We start from the raw sequence: 22,298 nt of genomic DNA, 5'->3' as shown, positions 1-22,298 counted from the left end.
TAATTTTGCTAGTGGACCTCATGTAATACTTAGGAAAGTTTTTGCTGCAAGTAAGTTAAAAACTAACTAACGTTTACACCAATAGTTCATTTATCATATAAAAAGGCCTGGTCATTTGGAGGCTCTTAGTTTAGAGGGTTTAGCTGCTCAGTGATGACATTGGGGATCCAGTCTCTTTCAACGCTTCTGTTCTGTTGTGCTTAGCCAGTTTCCTTTCACCTTCACGCTTGTTACTCTTGCTCACAAGATGACTGCCAGAGCTCCAGGCATCACATTCACTTTCAAAATGCAAAAGGAAGAAACAAGAAGCTTTTCTATTATGAGGCTTATTAATTTTTTAATCAGTGAAGGAAATCTCTCCAAATTTCCATGCAGACATCTTCCATTTAATGGGCCAGAATTCTGACATTTTGGGCATCTCTGTGGACAAGGGAGGCTAGGAAAGTTAGTAACTGGGCCAAGAGGAAAGAACTGCTGTGATGAGCTTACTAATCATAGTCACTATTTACCTCCTTGGCTGAAGCAAAATCCTGACTTCCCTGAGATCAAAATATTTCCACCCTGGCTTCTTACCACAAGGAGAAAAGGCAAAATGGGCAGTTGTCTAGGCAGTAAACAGTAGCTGGCATATTTTAGGGCAATACAATTACAAAATTATAAACTCTCCAAGAATATTTATTCAAGCAAGTTACTATTTTACATCTATCTGTAAGTACAAATACTTCTGATTAAAACAAAGTATGGGAATTGAAAATTTGGGGAAAGAATAAAGCACTGAGAAAAAAATGAGAAATGGGAATAAAATAAAATGTTTGAAACCATCTCCCAGAGACTATCATGTTGTATTTGTGTATAAAGATATATCCAGTCTTTTTGTTTAGTTTGATTTTTTTACTCAGTGCATCTTACCTTCAATACTACTTTTTAATCAGCCTTTTCCTTAACAGTGTGCCATGGCTGATATTAATGCCACATCATTAATATCTTTGTACATCATCACTTACAATAGCTAACTGATATTCCAAGCAGTAGGTCTGTAGATTAATCCATATAAACAACTCCCACTGTCAGACATTTAGACTGTTTCGTGTTTATGGTTTTTGGTTTGGTTTTCTGTTTATTTTGCTGTTAAACACCACAGTATCTTTCCTGTGATGAGACCCTTAACATCTCCCTTTTAGCACCTCCAAAATACAATCCAGTATTGTTAGTGACAGTCACCATGCTGCACTTCATATCCCCATAACTTAGGTATCTTATTACTAGACCCAAACTACCTCTTAAGCTTCCTCAGCAAATCGTAGGCCACGAATTTCCTTAGTCTCACATATGCTTGCTCTGCCACCTTAGATATTAACACAGACTGCCAACTGGTATTGGCGTTTTCTGTGTCATAAATTTTTTCTAACTTTGACTTTGGTGCAGGGTATCTACCAAATGGAGTCTCTGCAGGGCTGGATAAAAATAAAGAATGGAGAAGTTTAGCAATAGGGGAAGGGTCAAAATACATTTCTGCTCAGAAGGTAAGGGGACTCCTTACACCCTGGAAGCACATCAGGGCGACATTGCAGGGCAAGCTCTAGTTAATCCTTTTACTGCCAAGATTGAGGCATTTGGAAGAGCACTTTCAAACTCGCTCATTTGACAATTCTTATGATTAAGTGCCATCACAAGTGAGAACATGGACAGCACATAAAGAGACACGGCTCCTGCACCTATGGTTTATAATCTAAAGGGAGGCGTACATGCTGGTGAGACATTAAAACTCATCACCGAGGGACGTACTTCCACCTCAGAGGAGGGAAGTTCATGAGCACCTCGACAGTGGTCTTATTTCACCTGTTATGTCCTGTGAGGGGAGGATGAGGATAGGAGAAGAGGGGTATGAAGCCCACTGAGAGTTTCCATGAAAGAAGTGAGCGATGAGGAAGACATAATAATAATATTGATGAAATAATCCATGCAAAATCCATGCAAAAAACAGAGATGGCTCTTTTTCAATACACGAAGCCGCATGCAAAATAGCTGGTGCTATAATTTGGACTGAACTTGTTTCTACAGTTCAGTCATCTTCATTCAGTTTTCCAGATAAACCACAGCACTATTAAGATGGCTCTCTTACACACAGGAAGAAAAAAGTCAGACAGGCCAGAATATTTCCAAACAGATCTTCTCCCAAACAAATCCAGATCTGATAGAAAGCACATACATGATAACATTTGAGCACTGTCCATTAACAAGCAATAAACATTTTCTTGAACTTTAGCCAAAGGTTCACAGGCTTAACTGAAACTTCTTAGGGTACAAATACATGAATAAACTCTGAAGAAAAGTCATTAATTGTATTTGTCCTTTCAAACAAGGTTTTTCATTTTATTATTAAAGGACATGGTATTATAATAATTTCCCTTAATTATTATTTGGTTTATGTTGTGTGGATGTGTGTACTAAAAAAACAAACACAACCAAACAAAAAGGTTGTGTAGCCTTACTGTTTACTTTTCCTTCAAAATTTCTTGGATGTATTTCAAAGTTATAAATTGAAATTTGCATTACACCCATTTAAATGTCTTTCTTATCTGGCCTCTTTTTAGTTCTCTAACCTAGTAAACATCAAAGAGAATTACTATTATATAATTAGTATAATAAATGATATATTTAATAGTATCCACACAGTTTAGAAAATCAGTTTTATTTATGTCTTCTTAGATGGTTTCACTGCCTGTAATTTCTTACAGGAAGACAGCTGAATGAAATACAAAAATTCTCTGGAGCCTGCTGCTAATTCTATTTTTGGACTTGTGCTGTATGTTAAATTTTAGCCCATTCCAACTGTTAATATTGTAAAAGGTCAAATACTCAATGCAGTGCTCTTTTTAGTGTCTGTGCTAAATGCCAGATTAATCTCAGTGTAATTAATGAGTTTACCCTGTATTTATTAAGCAGGAAAATAGGATTATTTCCCTCAGAACCCATGAACCTAGCAGAATCATAGATAAGAAACATAAATTTTGCAGCTCCTGCCCTGACTAGAAACCAGCTACAGAACCCAAATAAATTCCTTTTCTGTTTAATTTTCTGAGACCCAGAATTACAGAATAAAATCCCACTCATCAGTCACTGTAGTCCCATTACCATCAACCTTAAGGATCAGTATTGTACAAGGCAGGCAAGGTAACTGGAGACTTACACCACCAGGCAGGTTATTATATGACACTATTATGCTAAGTGACAAGCTCATTCAGGAATCAGATTGCATGCAGACTGGCTTTTATGTCTCTACAAATTTCTAAAACAAACACTAGCCATCCAAGTTCATCATACATTCAAATGGAAAAGAGAACCAATACTGGATTCACACCCAGCTTCAGGCAGACCTGCAGAAAGTGCTGGGGGTGTCATTAACACATCCTCTATCTCCAGCCTCCAGTTGACCATCATCAAAAGTGCCAAGGGACGCAGTGTCATCAGCAGCTCACTGATGGTGAGCGCTGTCACTCCCAATCACAACTGGTTGGTATTTAAGGGAATTTAGAATTTACATGGGCAGTTCTTCCCAAGTGGCTCAGTGGTGAAGAACATGACGCCAATGCCGGAAAAGGGGATTCAGTCCCTAGGTCCAGAAGATCCCCTAGAGAAGGGAATGGCAACCCACTCCAGTATTCTTGCCTGGAGAACCCCATGGACAGAGAGGCCTGTGGGCTACAGTCCATGGGATCACAAAAGAGTGGAACACGACCAAAGCGACTAAACAACAAACAAAGTAGTTCTTACAGTGTTTTCCCCAAGTCGGCAGCATTCACATCAGGCAACTTGTCAGCAATGCAAGTCCAGACCTACTGAGTCAGAAATTCTAGGGATGGAGCCCAGGAGACCATGTGCAGCAAACCTTCAGGTGACTCTGATGAATGCTTAAATCCCAAACAACCCCATCCCATTTTGTTCCATTTTTTGAATGGCAGGTCGACACCAATCACTGGACAATAAAGTCAGAAGGACTCTCAGATCTCCTGACTTCCCAGAGAATATCCTGTACCATTCACAAAGATGACTGCATCTTTTTGAGTGGCAGAACTGGACCTCATTTGGGGAGTAAAATGCAGGAAGGGGACTAAGCAGAGCTTTGTCGTTAAACATCTGACATTCCAGCCGCCACGAAGCGGAGCTCAGAGGACACCTAGAGCGTGATGCGAGGGAGCAGACACACAACCAGGAATTCGGCAATCTGGGCTGTGGGCTCACGGGCACCGGACAGACCTTAGCCATGTTCACACCAGCCCCCAGGGTGTCACTCCAAGTACCAAGTGACAACTCCTTCCCTCGTACTTCTCAGTACTGGTTTTAGAGTTTAAAAAGTAATTATCTGTGAAAATATCTGAAGCCTGAAAACCACATATAAACATTTTCCTACTTTGATCAAAACTGAGACCTGTGGCCAACAGGGTGTAACCCGGAAGTGATGGGAGCAGGGGCAGGGGGAGTGATGGGAGGGCCCCCAGGAGAGAGGAGGGGACAGGATGTAACCCGGAAGTGATGGGAGCAGGTACTGGGGTAGTGATGGGCGGCGCCCCAGGAGAGAGGAAGGGACAGACCCTGGCCTAGAGCTGGGTGGCCTTGAGAAAAGCAATTAGAAGAGCTGATTAAAAATATAAGAGCCGGCAATCAGAAACTAGTACCAACCAGGAAGAGAAGTGAAAGCGGTGAGCAGAAGGAGAAGTTCCTGATGGCAAAGCGGCACCTCAACAACAAATACGTGTTTTAAAAGCTGGCAAAACCAATACAATATTGTAAAGGAAAAAATAATAATAATAATAATAAAAACTACATTAGACAAGGGGGAGGGGTGCTGTGAGAAATGAAGCCACAGCCCCTTAGGGGGCACGAGACCAGCAGAGCCAGAGTGGCCGCATAAGGGGGAAAGGTACAGTGGAGTCGGGGCTGGATTTTCATTTCTCTTCGATAATTCTGAAATCACTGCAGGCAGTCTGAAAGTCTGACCTCTGTAAGAATGAAAGGGGAAACGGGCTGGTCCCCGGGTGCCCGGCACTGTGACCAGAGCAGAAAGGAGCGGGGGCACACCCGGGCCTGGTGCACCTGGGGAAGCCGCCGAGGGGGCAGGAAAGCGAAGCTCCAGGAGGGAGGGAGGCCGAGGGGCAGGTGTGGTCGGAGGCCCTGAGGGAGACCTGCACAGAGACAGGCCGCACCTCAGCAGGGAAATGGAGGATGACGGGAAGGTGGGCTTCATATCGTTTGGTCTCTCAGCCTGAAGTGAACAGGCATTCCTTCTGTGATTGGAAACGCATCAGAGAAAAGAAATGTGAATAAAAAACAGTACCGTAGGGACCTCCCTGGCGGCCCAGCGTTTAAGAATCCACCTTCCAATGCAGGGGACGCAGGTTCAGTCCCTGGGAACTAAGATTCCAAGTGACGAGGTGCAACTCTGCCTGGGTGCTGATATTACTAAGCCCGCGGGTTAGAACTAGAGAGTCCCTGTGCCGCAACTAAGAGGCAGCCAGACAGACAGCTGTGGTGATTCAGTCGCTGAGTCCTGTCAGACTCTCTGCCACCCCATGACTGTCGCCCGCCAGGTTCCTCTGTCCATGAGATTCTCCGGGAAAGCACGTTGCCATTTCCTTCTCCAGGGGATATTCCAACCGAGGGATCGAACCCGCATCTCTTTCATTGACAGGAAGATTTCTTTATTGAGCCACTAGGGATTCCTTAGACAGAGAAATCAATATAAACAATACTGTATTATGGAGCTGTGTGCTAAAATTGGCACTGAAGCCATTACCTGGGACCAGGAAGAAGGTCTAAGCATCTGCAGAGTTAATATGATCAGCGCTGCAGCTCCTACATGACGGCCATGCTCTGATGTAAGAATATGGTTACAGGAATAAATCATGCAAATGAAAGCAAACCAAGTTTGACAGATGACCAAAAGAACTTTGTAATAATCACATTTTAAAAATCTGAATGTATGTATTTTAGGCTTGTATGCCATGAAATTCTGATATTTTACAGTTCATAACCTAAAAACTGAAATATTATAGGATTCAATCCTATCTTTCTATTGAATAGATAATATGCCTTGAGATGTATCAGTATTTGGTTAAAATTCTCTTTTTTGGTTTCATTTTCATTTCACTGATTAAACATATTTGCATGAAAAATAATCTCCACAGGTGTCAATTCATACAACTGTATTTTCTCCTACATTTTATGTCCTCTAGGATTTCTGAAAAATGCTATTTTCTATGGATATGATTATGCTATCCAAAAATAAAACACTATGACTTAAGAAAAGTCATCATCAAATATCTTGATGCTATTAAAGTGTTACACTCAATATGCCAGCAAATGAAGAAAACTCAGCAGTGGCCACAGGACTGGAAAAGGTCAATTTTCATTCCAATCCCAAAGAAAGGCAATGCCAAAGAATGTTCAAATTATCGTACAGTTGGACTCATTTCACATGCTAGCAAAATTATGCTCAAAATCCTTCAAGCTATGTTTCAGCAGTATGTGCACTAAGAACTTCCAGATGTACAAGGTGGATTTAAAAAGGCAGAGGAGCCAGAGGTCAAATCCCAACATCTGCTGGATCATAGAAAAAGCAAGGGAATTCAAAAAAACCATCTACTTATGCTTCATAGACTATGCTAAATTAACCTATATGCAGAGTACATCATGAGAAACACTGGGCTGGATGAAGCACAAGCCGGAATCAAGATTGCCGGGAGAAATATCAATAACCTCAAATATGCAGATGACACCACCCTTATGGCAGAAAGTGAAGAACTAAAGAGCCTCTTGAAGAAAGTGAAACAGAAGAGTGAAAAAGTTGACTTAAAGCTCAACATTAAGATCATGGCATCCAGTCCCATCACTTTATGGCAAATAGATGGGGAAACAGTGGCTTTTATTTGAGGGGGGAGCTCCAAAATCACTGCAGATTGTGATTGCAGCCATGAAATTAAAAGATGCTTACTCCTTAGAAGGAAAGTCATGACCAACCTAAACAGCATAAAAACCAGAGACGTTATCTTGCCAACAAAAGTCTGTCTAGTCAAGGCTATGGTTTTTTCCAGTAGTCATATATGGAGGTGTGAGTTGGAACATAAAGAAAGCTGAGCACTGAAGAATTGATGGTTTTGAACTGTGGTTTTGGAGAAGACTCTTGAGAGTCCCTTGGACTGCAAGGAGAACCAACCAGTCCATCCTAAAGGAGATCAGTCCTGGGTGTTCATTGGAAGGACTGATGTTGAAGCTGAAACTCCAGTACTTTGTCCACCTGATGCGAAAAGCTGACTCACTGGAAAAGACCCTGATGGTGGGAAAGATTGAAGGCAGGAGGAGAAGGTGGTGACAGAGGATGAAATGGTTGGATGGCATCACCAACTCAGTGGACATGAGTTTGGGTAGGCTCTGGGAGTTGGTGATGGACAGGGAGGCCTGCTGTGCTGCAGTTCATGGGGTCGCAAAGAGTCGGACATGACTGAGTGACTGAACTGAACGCTTTTGATTGTGTAGATCACAACAAATTATAGAAAATTCTTAAAGAGAAGGGAATACTAGACCAGATTACCTTCCTCCTGAGAAACCTGTATGCAGGACAAGAAGCAACAGTTAGAATAAGACATGGAACAACGGACTGGTTCAAAATTGGGACAGGAGTATGTCAAGGCTATATATTGTCACCCTGCTTCTTTAACTTATGTGCAGAGAACATCATGTGAAATGCTGGGCTGGATGACTCACAAGTTGGAATCAAGACTGCCGGGATATATATCACCAACCTCAGATATGTAGATGATACCACTTTAATGGCGAAAAGCGAAGAAGAACTAAAGAACTTCTTGATAAAAGTGAGAGGCTGAAAAACTGGCTTAAAACTCAACATTCAAAAAACTAAGATCATGGCATCCAGTCCCAGCACTTCATGGCAAATAGATGGGGAAAAAGTGGAAACAGGGACAGATTTTATTTTGGGGAGAGGGCTCCAAAATCACTTTGGGTGGTGACTGCAGTCATGAAATTAAAAGACACTTGCCCCTTGGAAGAAAAGCTATGACCAAACTAGACAGTATATTAAAAATCAGAGACGTCACTTTGCTGACAAAGGTGCATATAGCCAAAACTATGGTTTTTCCAGTAGTCATGTATGGATGTTAGAGTTGGACCATAAAAAAGGCTGAGCACCAAAGAACTGATGTTTTTGAACTATGATGCTGGAAAAGACTCTTGAGAGTCCCTTGGACTGTAAGGAGATCAAACCAGTCAATCAAAGAAAATCAACCCTGAGTATTCACTGGAAGGACTGATATTAAAACTAAAACTACAATACTTAGTCCACCTAATGTGAAGATTTAACTCATTGGAAAAGATCCTGATGCTGGGAAAGACTGAGGGCAAGCGGAGAAGGGGGTGACAGAGGATGAGATGGTTGGATGTCATCACTGACTCAGTGGACACGAGTTTAAGCAAACACTTGGAGATGGTGAAGGATAGGGAAGCCTGGCATGCTGCAGTCCATGGGGTCACAGAGTCAGACATGACTTATCAACTGAACAACAACAAATAGCAGTTTTAGAGACAGATCAAACATCCTAATTCATATCCTCCATCCAGTGATAATTTTTAAAACATAAAACAACCTCCTGAATACATTAGGAGGCCCTTGGTAATCCCATTGCTCCTACTTTGTGTTGCTGAAGAATCAAATTGCAGCAGTGAACACCCTGGGCACTGCCCGGCCCCTGTCCAGTCTGACATGCTGGACATTGGATGACAGTAGCCGCTCCTACATGTCTCTCAGCCAACAGAACTGACCATTTTCCACTTCCAGTGCAGTGTGCTCCTTTTCGAAAAAAACAAGAACTGTGCATAATAATACACAGTGGCCACACATATCACAATAATTAGACCCATTCCCCATGAGCAAATTAGCAAATTAACTCCACAGCCGTAAAGCCGATTTGCAGTGAACGGATGTTTTGTGACCAGGAAGGTTGGAGATCTGCTGCTCTGGGGTATCTTATTCCATGGTCATAAACATAACCAGCTAATGTGTTTGCAACACTTACAGGAGTAAGTGCTGTGCAAAGAACTTCTCATGGGTTATGCATGTGCTCAGTTGCATCTGACTCTCTGAAGTCCCTTGGACTATAGCCCACGAGACTCCCCTGTCCATGGGATTCTCCAGGTAAGAATACTGGAGCGGATTGCCATTTCCTCCCTGGGGGGATCTTCCCGACCCAGGGACCAAACCCAAGTCTCCTGCAGTGGCAGGTGGATTCTTTATCACTAGTGCCCCCTGGGAAGCCCTCACATGGGTTACTCTGTTTAAAACACTTTCTACTTCACCTAAGCCACAAGGTAGATATTACCCCCGCTTAAAAAATGCAAAACCTGGGGCCTTTCAGTGACTTCCAGTTACAGGCAAACAGGATTTAAATCCAGATCAGCAAATCCTGCCCTTGGTCTGAGAATTTGTCCACTGTAGAGGAGGTCTCTGGAGCCGCTGGTTTAGGAATTGTTCCTGACCTTTGAAAGCTAGGCCATGAGGACCATGGAAAGGAAGAGATGGCCAGGGCCACAGCAGAGGCCCCAGTGAGGGCTGCAGGAGGCCACTGCAGCAAAAGTGACAGCTGCGTCCACCAGCGTGAGCCTGAAGAAAACCCCGAAGGAAAACATCGTGCATTTGGCATGTTATTTGTGGAGGAGACAATCCTCGCACGTCCCCGTGACCAGACAGAAGACCCACAGCTTCGACAAGCATCAGAAGGATGTGCAGACTAAACTTTTAACGGTGTTACATTTTGACTGTTCCTGCACAGTAGGTGTTTGTTCTTTGAGCCCAACCTATCTGTTTCTTTCTTATTCTTTCCTGAAACGCCTTGTACACCTCCAGTAGCCAGTCAGCAATCACTGCTGATCACTACTGCTGATCAGTTCAGATGTGTTAACTCTTTGTTAAGTGAAAAAACTTCAGTTTTCTTCTTAATAAATGAGACAATAATGAAAATGGTCCTTGAGGATGTTTGGCCCTAAAATCAATCCCTCCACAATTTACTGATGCTGCCATAACCAAATACTGTAGACTGAGTGGTTAAACATGAGAAATTGATTCTCTCACACTTCTGGTGTGAGAGAGGCAGGAAGGAGGCAGGAAGAGGCAGGAAGTCCAACATCAGGGCATCGGCAGCGTCAGATTTTGGTGAGAGCTTTCTTCCTGGCTTGTAGACGGCTGCTCTCTTGCTGTGAACTCCCATGACCTTTCCTCAGTGAGTGGAGATAGAGAGACTGCTTCCTCTTCTCGTGAAGTCACCAGTGCTATCTGATTAGGACTCACTTTTATGAGCTCATTCAACTAACTTACATCCTAAAAGCTTTATCTCCAAATCAGTCACAATAAAGGTTAGAGCTTCAGCCAGTGAATCTAGCAGGACACAGTTCAGTCCACCACAGTCCTGTAACCGCTGAGTTCAGTCCAGCGCCCCGACCATCACAAGCTCATGCACAGTGACCGTCCTGCTGCCGGTCCATGAATAGCCCCTCTCACCACAACTTGAGAAAGGCCGCCTGCAGCAGCGAAGACCCAGCACAGCCAAAATAAACAAACAATAGAATTATTTTTAAAACAGACCCACAGACCACAACCTCAGGAAGAGCAGGTAGGGACTCCAGGATGTGAAGATCCCCTGGAGAAGGAAATGGCAACCCACTCCAGTATTCTTGCCGGCAAACTCCCACGGACGGAGGAGCCTGGCAGGCTGCAGTCCAGAGGGTCGCAAAGAGTCGGACACAACTTAGCAACTGAGCATATATTGATTCCTGTTTTTATATCATATTTCTCTCCACCCAGAGATTTAAAGTTGTGCTTACTTTAACTGGTAAATTTAAATTTAAACACATAGATGCAATATGTAAACACATCTAGGACCTTCTGTTGTCAAACAAAAAGGCAAATCATTCAAAAGTTTGTGAGTATCACTTTTTTATTGACTATCAAATGTGAAGCCGCTGTTAACAGGCAGGACTAAAACCCTCGGTGCTGATCTTTCGCCTGATGGAATCAGCTCCACCAGATTCTCTGGGATCATCTCCTTCCTTGTGGACTCTAATCACACCTGCGAAACTCCTCTGAGCAGCACCTAAGTTAGTGTTTGATTGAAACCAGGGCTGTGGCCCAGCCAGGTTCACACTCGGGAAAGACCACCCAGCCTGCAGGTGCCCCCTTCCTGCAAGGCTGCCAGACACCGCAGCACAACCCCAAGGACACCGACAAGTAGTTCTCTACCGGGCAGGCTTCATGAAACAACGTGAAAAGAGACCGAAAAGAAACATTTTGCACACATACAAGAGTTTTGGTTTTACTGTCATTGGCACTGGTATCAGAGAATGTCTGCCTGTATTTACAGAAGCAAAAAATATTCTTACAAAGTACACACGGGTGTCTGGCAGAACCACCAGGAGCGGATGGAGGAGCCAGTGGGCTACAGTCCACGGGGTCACAAAGAGTCAGACGTGACCGAGCCACTGAACACACACTGATTACTGTTTTTATACCATATCTCTTTCTACTCAAGAAATTTAAAGTTGTGCTGACTTTGAAAGTTGCTCAGTCATGTCCGACTCTTTGTGACCCCATGGACTATACAGTCCATGGAATTCTCCAGGCAAGAATACTAGAGTGTGTAGCCTTTCCCTTCTCCAGGGGATCTTCCCAACCCAGGGATCGAACCTAAGTCTCCTGCATTGCAGGCGGATTCTTTACCAGCTGAGCCACAAGGGAAGCCTGTGCTAACTTTAACTGGTAAATTTAAATTTAAACATACAGATGCAATACATAAACACTGCCAGGACCTTTTGTTATTAAACGAAAGAGAAAATCATTCAAAAGTTTGTGAATATCAGAATGACAATCATCGACCATTCACTTATTATAGGATCAAATTTTTTCAATCGACTCACATGTCAACCATCCTGTGAAAATGACACGTAGTGGTTAAAATGCTCAAGAATTATGAACTGAGTCGCTAACTGAAAGTTATCAATAGACAGAGCTGTCTGATTGTCAACCAGCTTCTCACAACCCCTGCTCCATGCTTCCTGTGTGGGCCACGTTTCTCTGCTGTCCGCTCCACATTCTGACAGTGGTTAACAGGACATTCTGAAATATACTGGCTGCATCGTCTCAGTTCAGTTTGACTGTCAAGGAAACAAAGGAAACTATATTCACCAAAGAACTCTGATAAGTGATATATTCACCAGTGACTCATCCCCTGAACGTTAACCATCACAGCTTGCAGGCTATTTACCCTGTATTCTCTTTATTTTCTATCTTTAAAGCTCCCTATTGTGATGTAGCAATCATCTTTTAGAGCAATTTTAAAGGGCAGAAAATCTTCGAGAACAATTTTCCATATTCAGAATTTAAACTTGCTTTTCGCTGCTCCTAACAAAGGCTCTAACAAGATAAAAGCTTCATTCTAAAACTGCAGGAATCATTCATTTTCTCTGCTTTGTGTTTGTCCTAAAACAAGTATTTCTTTTTTCACTGGGAAAATCAAATAAGCACTCTGATTTTTATCCCCCATTTTATTTTTACATTGAGAGTATACTATTGTTTAAAAAAATTATCTGAAAAAGAGATTCCCTGCATCAAAGCAGTAGCAGCAACAAAAATCTATGTGCCTTATAAGAAACAGTTTGGATAATTCTTCTTAGGTGACTGGACTACCTTTATTGGAAATGAATTTTCATGAATAATTATTTCTGTCCCATGAATTTGAGTGGTAAGCGAACCACTCAGCTACTTTTCTGTTCTCCAGTAAGAATTCCAACATATCCATATTTGTTCTTTCTCCCTCACATGTCAAGGAGTTAGTCAGCTCTTTCTCTGAAACTGTCCTGCTGGTCACTATCATGAAATTACTTCACAAAGCCATGATGATTTCACAAGAGGAAGAATTTCACTGAAACTTAGCAAAGTCTTACTAAATAATAAGTCAATGTAAAAATCTAACAGAAACTGGGAGCCACTGCCCTTATACTGTGCTCTGCTTAGTCGCTCAGTCGTGTCTGACTCATTGTGACCCTGTGGACTGTAGCCTGCCAGCCTCCTCTGTCCATGCGGATTCTCCAGGCTGGAGAATCCAACCACACTGGAGTGGGTTGCCATGCCCTCCAGGGTATCTTCCCAACCCAGGGATTGAACCCAGGTCTCCCGCATTGCAGGCAGATTCTTTACCATCTAAGCCACCAGGGAAGCCCACCCTTACGGTAAAAAAGCATTAAGCATCACTATTTATTAACACTGTCGAGAACTGTGAGGGTCTAAGATTTCACCCCCTGCACCAGCTACCCAGTCGGCCTGCCGCAGTTCCATGGATGTCGGAAGAAGAGGAAAGCTGCCTGGATCAGAGAGCCAGGAAGCTTTATTACTTAGAGCAATAGTATTAGCCAGTGCGTTGGCATTTCTGTTGGTTTCCTGAGTCCCATTTCTCACAGGGAGGTGCAGAGAGGGCCAGGTGACACCCACATATGAAGAACATTGTGTTACAGGAGAGGAACCACAGCATAGGGAACCCTAATATTTTATGATCCAGCCCACCCTTTGTCCCAGAGGGAGACATCCTTACTGCGAGGGACATAATCTTCCCTCTTCTCCACAGGGAGATGCTTGCTCCATCTTTCATAACAAGGGCCCTCCCTGCCTTTGCTCACAAAACACGCAGAGGGGCAGGAGGCTCAGGGAGGACTGTCTACCAGCAAACTCTCACTTTGCTCATTTTTCCACTCAACTCACATCTGTTTGGATTGTGAAAAACCTTTTAAACTGGTACATTTGTTGGGATCAGTATATTATGAGGCAGCTAAAAATAATCATTTCCTCATTCTCCTATACACCTATAGCATACATTTGACAATCATATTTAGTCTTACACTATTATTTGAATTCTCATTTTTAAAAGGATTATCATTTCCCCATTGGCCAGAACCAGGCCACATCGTTCAATTATTCTGATTCAACAAAGTAATTATGGACCACCAAACATGTGCAAGGAGATCCATGAGATATGAGTCTGCCTTCTCTGCATAGAGCTGTGGCATGCATTTCTCACAGTTTTATGCATTAACATTTACTGAGTGCCCTCTGTGAGTCTGGCCTTTCACAAGGCTCCACAGACACAAAGGTAAATAGACCTTCTTTCCTCACGTTCAGGATAAGCTCACAGAGGAGATACCAAGGCAAAGAGTTAAGAGGTGAGCTGGGTACACAGGAGAGGGTAAGAGTACCATACAGCGGCTCAGGATCAGGCCAGGTGAGATGGTGTGCAGGACTCTCGGAGGCTTCCTACGTGAATTCTTCAAGAAAAACAGAAACGAGTTTGAAAGAGTCGGTGCAAAGGAGGGTGAGGGGGTGCGCTGCCACAGAGGGAAGGAGCTCAGGCCACAGGGCCGGGAGCTGCCTTCCTGGGGAACTGTGTGTCCTTTTGAAAGGGGCTGGCGAGCCGAGGTGGGGTGGAGGACGGCTGAAATCAGAGAGTCATCAGGGGAAGTTCCGACGTGTATAAACATATGTTACATAAGAGAGAGTCTGAGGGTTAACAGTCTGGCTAAAAGAAAGCCCTGGGTTCCACGTATATTCACGCAATTTGAGCCACACTCACTTCTCCAGCTTCAACTTTTCCCAATCTCCACCTCCACGCCTGCTCTCCCAGCCTCATCCCAACTACACGCCTGTAAAAATTAATTTAAATAAATAAATAAAAGGGAAATACATCCCCCCTCCCCGAAAAGGAAGCCCTAGAGGAAGTCTAGAGCTTAATTATAAACCAAACAATGTTTTTTACAAGGAGTTTTACTGGAAAGGGGAGGAACTGATGGATTTTGCACGTGGGGATTGAGTACAGAGCCCTCTAATCACGCCCGTGTCACCAGCACTGAGGACCCTGAGGACGTAGGTGCTGCACAGGGGAGTCTGCCTTTATCCCGGACAGGTGTGGAGGGGAGGGGCCGCCCGATGCTCACAGTCACCCCCGCAAAGAACAGAACCGAGAAGCGGGACACTGCTGTCAGGAAGACCAGCTGGGCGGCTGCAGCCATAAACATGGTGGGAAATTTAGGGTAAAGGGAATGAGCATGAAGAAAGCACGTGGATTCACGAGGCTTTGGGGAGGAAGAAGCTGCAGGACTCAGTGGCTGACGGTGGCAGAGCCCGCAGACTAGACGGGCTGCAGCTCGCTGACCCGGGCTGTCGGGCTGATGGGTACCGCTCACTGAAACAGCAAGTGCAGGAGTACAGAAAATCGGGCAAGAATGCTGGGTTCAGTATTGAAACACCCTTTCTCAGTAGCAGACAAGCTTTTGTCTCCTGGCCACGCTCTCCTGTTTCAGCGACCAATGCCAAGATGAAGAGGCACGAACGTTTTCTTCATTTTTAAAGCCTCTCATTCTTTGTCCGTAGGTGACAGAGAACTTGCAGCCATCAGACCTCCAGCTGTTGGGCTTTTCCAGACAAGAACCCCCAAAGCAACTCACCTTTCCCTCCTCCATTTTTAGAAAAAAAATTATCTCTTCAATGTATCAGAGCCTAGTTATTTAGTCAATTCAACGATATCTAGAAACACATTTCAAATAAAAGGGAAGCAGAAATGAAGGCATTAACGCAACATGTGGGGATCTACCCCCTTTGCTGGTTTAGTTACACTGTCTCACTTCTGCTTCAAGGCTCTCGGGGTTTCTAGGACGCTTCTCATCCCACAGATAAAGAGGAACCTCAGGCTTCAGTTACAGTCAGGATGCTGAGCTCAAGTCTATCACACCCGGATTATTTAACGTTCCCGTGTGCCCCATCCAGTTTCTCCTCAGAGTTTCTAAAAGGTGTAGTACTCTGCCATCTCAGTCGTGTTTCTAAGCCTGCCGAAACCATTTTCACTGCTGTCCGATAACTCTGCTCGAGGCGCACACCAGGGAGAGGCTGCTGCTCTGCCCAAAGCAGCAGTTCTCAAGGTCCCAGCTCCCGTCTCCCAGGCTGAGAGGAATATGTTTCTTACGCAGCTAAACTTCTCGGCTTCATTTTCTTTCTAAGAATTACAATTTCTACTCTCCTCCTGATGAAAGGAAACAGGAGGGCCTGTTTGCTGTGGCTGAATTCACACAATACTGCATGGAATTCACGGGGTCGAGTGGAAATGCTCTCCTTTCTCTTTGTTCAGCGTCCTCCTGGTCCCTGGTCTATGATTCCGTTTCCAGCTCCTGCGAGATACCTGTTCTTTGTCTTAGTTGCTACACACATCTTCCCTGATTCTTTCATTATCATTTCATTGGATTCATGTTTGGAATGAGTTGTCTACCAGAAAAAAAGTGTTTTAAAAATACACGTGACTTAAGACCCAAAGTTATAATCGTCAGAAAACAGTATTACCAGCCTGAAATATATATATATATATATACACATATATATATATATACATTTGTGTGTATATATGTATATATACACAAATATAAATTTATGTGTGTATGGGCTCAGTTGCTCAATCATGTCCAACTCTTTGTGACTCCATGGACTGTAACCCGCCAGGCTCTCTCTCCATGGGATTTCCAAGGCAAGAATACTGGAGTGGGTTGCCATTCCCCCCTTCAGGGGATCTTTCCGACCCAGTGCTTGAACCCATGTCTCTTGCATCTTCTGCACTGGTAGGCAGATTCTTTACCACTAGCAAAACTAGGGAAGCCCATATAAATTTATACTTATATACCCACACAAAGCAAAGAAAGTAGACAATGCACTCACATTGGGTAGACTTGTCTTAGGTAAAAAAGTAACTTCCTATAAATTTTTTAACAAAAATAGTTTTCTGACCACTTCAAGGCTACTCACCACCATTGTCAGGACCCCTCAGTGAATCAACCCAGCTGAAATGTTTTCTGACATGTTCATTTCAGTTGCTCAGTCATGTCTGACTCTTTGCAACCCCAACATGCCAGGCCTCCCTGTCCATCACCAACTCCTGGAGTCTACCCAAACTCATGTCCATTGAGTTGATGATGCCATCCAACCATCTCATCCTCTGTTGACCCCTTCTCTTCCTGCCCTCAATCTTTCCCAGCATCAGGGTCTTTTCAAATGAGTCAGTTCTTCGCATCAGGTGGCCAAAGTATTGGAGTTTCAGCTTCAACATCAGTCCTTCCAATGAACACCCAGGATTGATCTCCTTTACGGTGGACTGGTTGGATCTCCTTGCAGTCCAAGGGACTCTCAAGAGTCTTCTCCAACACCACAGTTCAAAAGCATCAATTCTTTGGTGCTCAGCTTGCTTCACAGTCCAACTCTCACACCCACCTAACTACTGAAAAAACCGTAGCCTTGACTAGATGGACCTTTGTTGACAAAGTACTGTCTCTGCTTTTTAGCGTGCTGTCTAGGTTGGTCATAACTTTCCTTCCAAGGAGTAAGTGTCTTTTAATTTTTGACATGTAAATAGTAGCTAACGAATGCTTTCCTGGGAAAGTCATTAAAATTGAGGCTTCAAAGAACTGAATGCTGTCCAGCTTCTGAGGGGTTAAACTCAAAATTTAATCCTTTTAGATGTGGTATCAAACAGTGACAAATGATCCTGTATTTGAACTTCAACTGCTTTTGTACTTAGAAAAATCTCCCAATTTGAACTATTTTCCTAAATTTCTTTCCAATGATTTTCAATGCTTATTTTTTCACTTCTTTTCAAGGTCTTTGTAATTTACTTTTATCTATCATGGAGGAAAGAATATAAACTAGTATGCTTCCTTAAAGAGTTGGCCAAATTTCCCAGAACTAGAAATTTTTTGAAAATGATAAGAGTTAGAATAGACATAGAGGTATGAAGACTTAAGCAACCATAAAGCTGTTCTGTCTCTGACTTAATTAGAAAATTTTAATTTTTACATGGTTTATCAATTTATACTAAGTCAGTGTTATTAATTATGTAAACATAAATGGTTTTCATTAAAATATTATGTTCCACAGCAGTAGTGAAAATGAGTGAATTCAGTAACAATGACCAATTCACCATTGTGAACATAATCCAAGATCAATCCGAAGGGGTTACTGATAATTTTATAAGATTTAGCATCCTATTTCTAGAAGCTGCTACTGCTGCTGAGTCACTTCAGTCATGTCCAACTCTTTGGGACCCCATGGACTACAGCCCACCAGGCTATTCTGTCCATGAGATTCCCCAGACAAGAATACTGGAGTGGGTTGCCATTTCCTTCTCCAGAAGATCTTCCCAACCTGGGGATCGAAACTGCATCCTGACCACTCTGCAGGCAGATTCTCTACCATTGAGCCTATTCTAGTAAGTGATTGTTAAATATATATGTATTTTTTAAATTGATAAAAACTAACATTTCTGATTTCTACAATTATAAAATTGAAGTAAAACATATAAAGAAATATAGACTCTTGGGGGAAAAAAAGTGAATCTCCATATTCTTATTGTCAAGAAACATGAAATACAAGTAATTCAGATTATCCTGTGCTCTTTAGAAAATGAATATGATGGAGAGAAATTAAAAGGGAAAAAAAAAAGGCATGAGGTCTGCTTGCTCTCTTGCCTCTAAAATATGTTTTTGTTTGCAAAAGCATACTCTTTTCTCTGGTTGTTGTGCTAACTGTGAGGTAGACAAACTTCTGGGGTCAGTGAAGAGTTTAGAGCCAGCAGAGGGCAAGAGGGTCAGTCCTGCAGGGCTACCAGATGGATTAAGTTAATCAGTGCAAGTGAAACCTCTGCTGCTTCCTGGGACATAATTAAGTTCAGTTCAGTTCAGTTCAGTAGCTCAGTCGTGTCCGACTCTTTGCGACCCCATGAATCACAGCACACCAGGCCTCCCTGTCCATCACCAACTCCCGGAGTTCACTCAAACTCACGTCCATCAAGTCGGTGATGCCATCCAGCCATCTCATCCTCTGTCATCCCCTTCTCCTCCTGCCCCTAATCCCTCCCAGCATCAGAGCCTTTTCCAATGAGTCAACTCTTCGCATGAGGTGGCCAAAGTACTGGAGTTTCAGCTTTAGCATTCCTTCCAAAGAACACCCAGGGCTGATCTCCTTTAGGATGGACTGGTTGGTTCTCCTTGCAGTCCAAGGGACTCTCAAGAGTCCACAGTTCAAAAGCATCAATTCTTCAGTGCTCAGCTTTCTTCACAGTCCAACTCTCACATCCATACATGACCACTGGAAAAACCATACCCTTGACTAGAAGGACCTTTGTTGGGACACAATTAGTGATCAGTATTAATGATCAGTAATATCATGACCCGAGCACTCGGCTACTTAATGCCCGATTGTATCCAACCCAAGGTCACCCGCTGAGGCCAGTACCAGCCTCAGAGGCTGTGCTCCCCACCCTTCCCTGTCCTGGCCTGTTTTCAGTGACATGACTACAGGCAACATGACATTATACAATGGCAATAATTCCACAAGCATCGTTCAGCCTTTTGACATGAGTACTTAATAGTAAAAAAAAAAAAAAAAACTGATTAAAATATATTTCAATCTCTCACAGAGTTAAAGATAACTAATTAAAAATTAAAAGGGCTTCCCTGGTGGTCCAGTAGTTGGGAATCCACCTGCCAGTGCTGGGGACGTGGGTTTACTCCTTGGTCTGGGAAGATCCCACGTTCCGGGGCAACTGAGCCCATGCGCCACAACTACCGAGCCTCGGAGCCACAGCTACTGAAGACCGTATGCCCGGGGGCTGGTGCTCTGCAACCAGTATCACAGGAGGTCCCGCAACGAGGGAGTAGCCCCCGCTCACCCTAAACAGAGAAACCCGGCACAGCAACAAAGACTCAGCATAGCCAAAAAACACAATAAAATTCATTTTTTAAAAAATTAAAAACTTTTTCTGGAGTTGAGCTGTAGGAGTTGCTTGTATATTTTTGAGATTAGTTGTTTGTCAGTTGCTTCATTTGCTATTATTTTCTCCCATTCTGAAGGCTGTCTTTTCACCTTGCTAATAGTTTCCTTTGATGTGCAGAAGCTTTTAAGGTTAATTAGGTCCCATTTGTTTATTTTTGTTTTTATTTACAATATTCTGGGAGGTGGGTCATAGAGGATCCTGCTGTGATGTATGTCAGAGAGTGTTTTGCCTATGTTCTCCTCTAGGAGTTTTATAGTTTCTGGTCTTACGTTTAGATCTTTAATCCATTTTGAGTTTATTTTTGTGTATGGTGTATGGTGTGTCTGATGTATAGAACAGTCTTATGGACTCTGTGGGAGAGGGAGAAGGTGGGAAGATTTGGGAGAATGGCATTGAAACATGTAAAATATCATGTATGAAACGAGTTGCCAGTCCAGGTTCAATGCATGATACTGGATGCTTGGGGCTAGTGCATTGGGACGACCCAGAGGGATGGAATGGGGAGGGAGGAGGGAGGAGGGTTCAGGATGGGGAACACATGTATACCTGTGGCAGATTCATTTTGATATTTGGCAAAACTAATACAATTTTGTAAAGTTTAAAAATAAAAAAAAAATTAAAAACTAACTGGGAATTAAGATGGCTTTCATTGCTGTCTGCTGGGTACACTGATGGTAAAATGCATACCAAGAATTTTTCAGCCTGCCTAGAAAAGTACTTTGAAATGTTTGCAGTACTTTTTCATAAAAGAGAAGAAATGTCCACGTCACCTCCTTTGCTCTGTACTCCCTAACTCCATTTTCATGGATCACAGATCTCCTATTCTCTATTTATCTGGCTATTTTCAAAACAACTAGAGAAATCACTGCAATATCGACCTACCAGGAAGCGCTGCTAACCGGAAACTCTAGGCTTCAGATTTCCAGGTTCTGAAATTCTCACAGTTTATTGACTACATGAGGAAACTTAAAATAGTGAATATAATTATCCTGAGAGGTACTCGTAGGTCTTTCTCAGCAAGAATAAGCATCCTCACTTCTCACCACTCCCACCCATTTTGGCCTCATTCTTGTGCAAGTTGGTACCAGCAGTTTTCATCTCTGTTATTGGACTTGGAGGAATGCTGATTAGCTGGAGATAATAAGGAAGAATGATAAGTAAACCGAAGGAAATGTACATAAAATCAGAGGCTTCTTTCTTTCTACCTTCGAAACACCTTCTCTGAGAAATTGTTTTCTCTGGGGCTAAATTTTATCTCTCAGTTGCATGATGGTGGGAAAGGATTACGAACAGCTCCTCTGTAGTCTCATTGAGTAAGCCAGCAACTCTGATCCACTCGCTCATCTTTAAATCATTCAAAAGTCTTCCTCATCCTTTAGAAAAAATATCCAGTCGGCTTCATAAGATGTAACAAACTCCCCAGGGTGTGCTCTCTCCATGCTTCCATCTCACCTGCTACAACTCACCATCTAGAGCTTTATCTTTCATCATGAGCATCACCAGGGCCTGATTCCTAATGAGGAGATACAGAGTCTGAAAGCCATGACTATTTGGGTACTGTGGTCTAATGCAGACAAACAAAATATTTACAAATCTAAGAAGACAGGGACATCCCTGGTAGTCTGGTGACTAAGAATCTGCCTTCCAATAGAGGGGCTGTGGGTTCGATCCCTAGTCAGGGAACTAAGGGGCCGCAACTAAGACCCAACGCTGTCAAATAAGTATTTTTAGAAAATCTAAGAAGACATAATTTTGTTTGTGGTTATCAGAATGTTTCCCAGAGCTCTGAAAAATCAACCTAATCCTTACTAAAAGGAGAAGTTCAAGGCAAATTTCTTCATAGGATGAGATGAGAAATCAGATGTGTTGAGTGCTAAGCAGGTTTCTGGACACACACCCTCAAACTCATCTCAGAGTCCTCAGACTAAACATAAGCTCAGTGTGTATCCACTGCAGAATAAAACTGCACTGCGTTCTATGAAAACCTGACAGTAAATTTTCAATCAACTTGTTTATTGCCCTCAATCTAGTCTTTTTTTTTTTTTTTTGCAAACTTCCTCCTGCATAAACTTATGTGACATTCAATTTTTTCTATAATATTTCTGTCGTAAATCAAATCTCTAATTTATAACTCTCATAATAAATCTCATATACTATATAGGAAAGCACCACTCTCTTGGAAAAGTGTTTCTATGCATTCGTTTAAAATCTTTAGAGAAGAATTACAGCAAATGAAATTCTCCTTCTTCTCCTTAAGATGTCATCTTAAGGATGATCAGCTGATATGTATTCTTGTAATTACTTTGCAGGCAATTAATGTGACTAGATAGTAAATGTGTTAAAATGCTTCAGATACTAGTTCTGCAGATCTCAGCTTAAACTGGG

At 42.8% G+C, this 22,298-nt stretch overlaps 1 protein-coding gene across 1 annotated transcript in view; it reads left to right on the top strand.

Annotated features, from left to right (window-relative positions):
- DOK6 (docking protein 6) overlaps positions 1-22,298 on the top strand; it is a 412,757-nt gene that overhangs the window by 376,411 nt on the left and 14,048 nt on the right. The gene's annotated exons all lie outside the window — the stretch shown is intronic.

Source organism: Bos indicus, chromosome 24 (genome assembly GCF_029378745.1).
Source record: "Bos indicus isolate NIAB-ARS_2022 breed Sahiwal x Tharparkar chromosome 24, NIAB-ARS_B.indTharparkar_mat_pri_1.0, whole genome shotgun sequence".
NCBI classification, from domain to species: Eukaryota; Metazoa; Chordata; class Mammalia; order Artiodactyla; family Bovidae; genus Bos; species Bos indicus.
The sequence above is the reverse complement of the archived record's forward strand: the minus strand, read 5'-3'. Positions and strand labels throughout refer to the sequence as shown.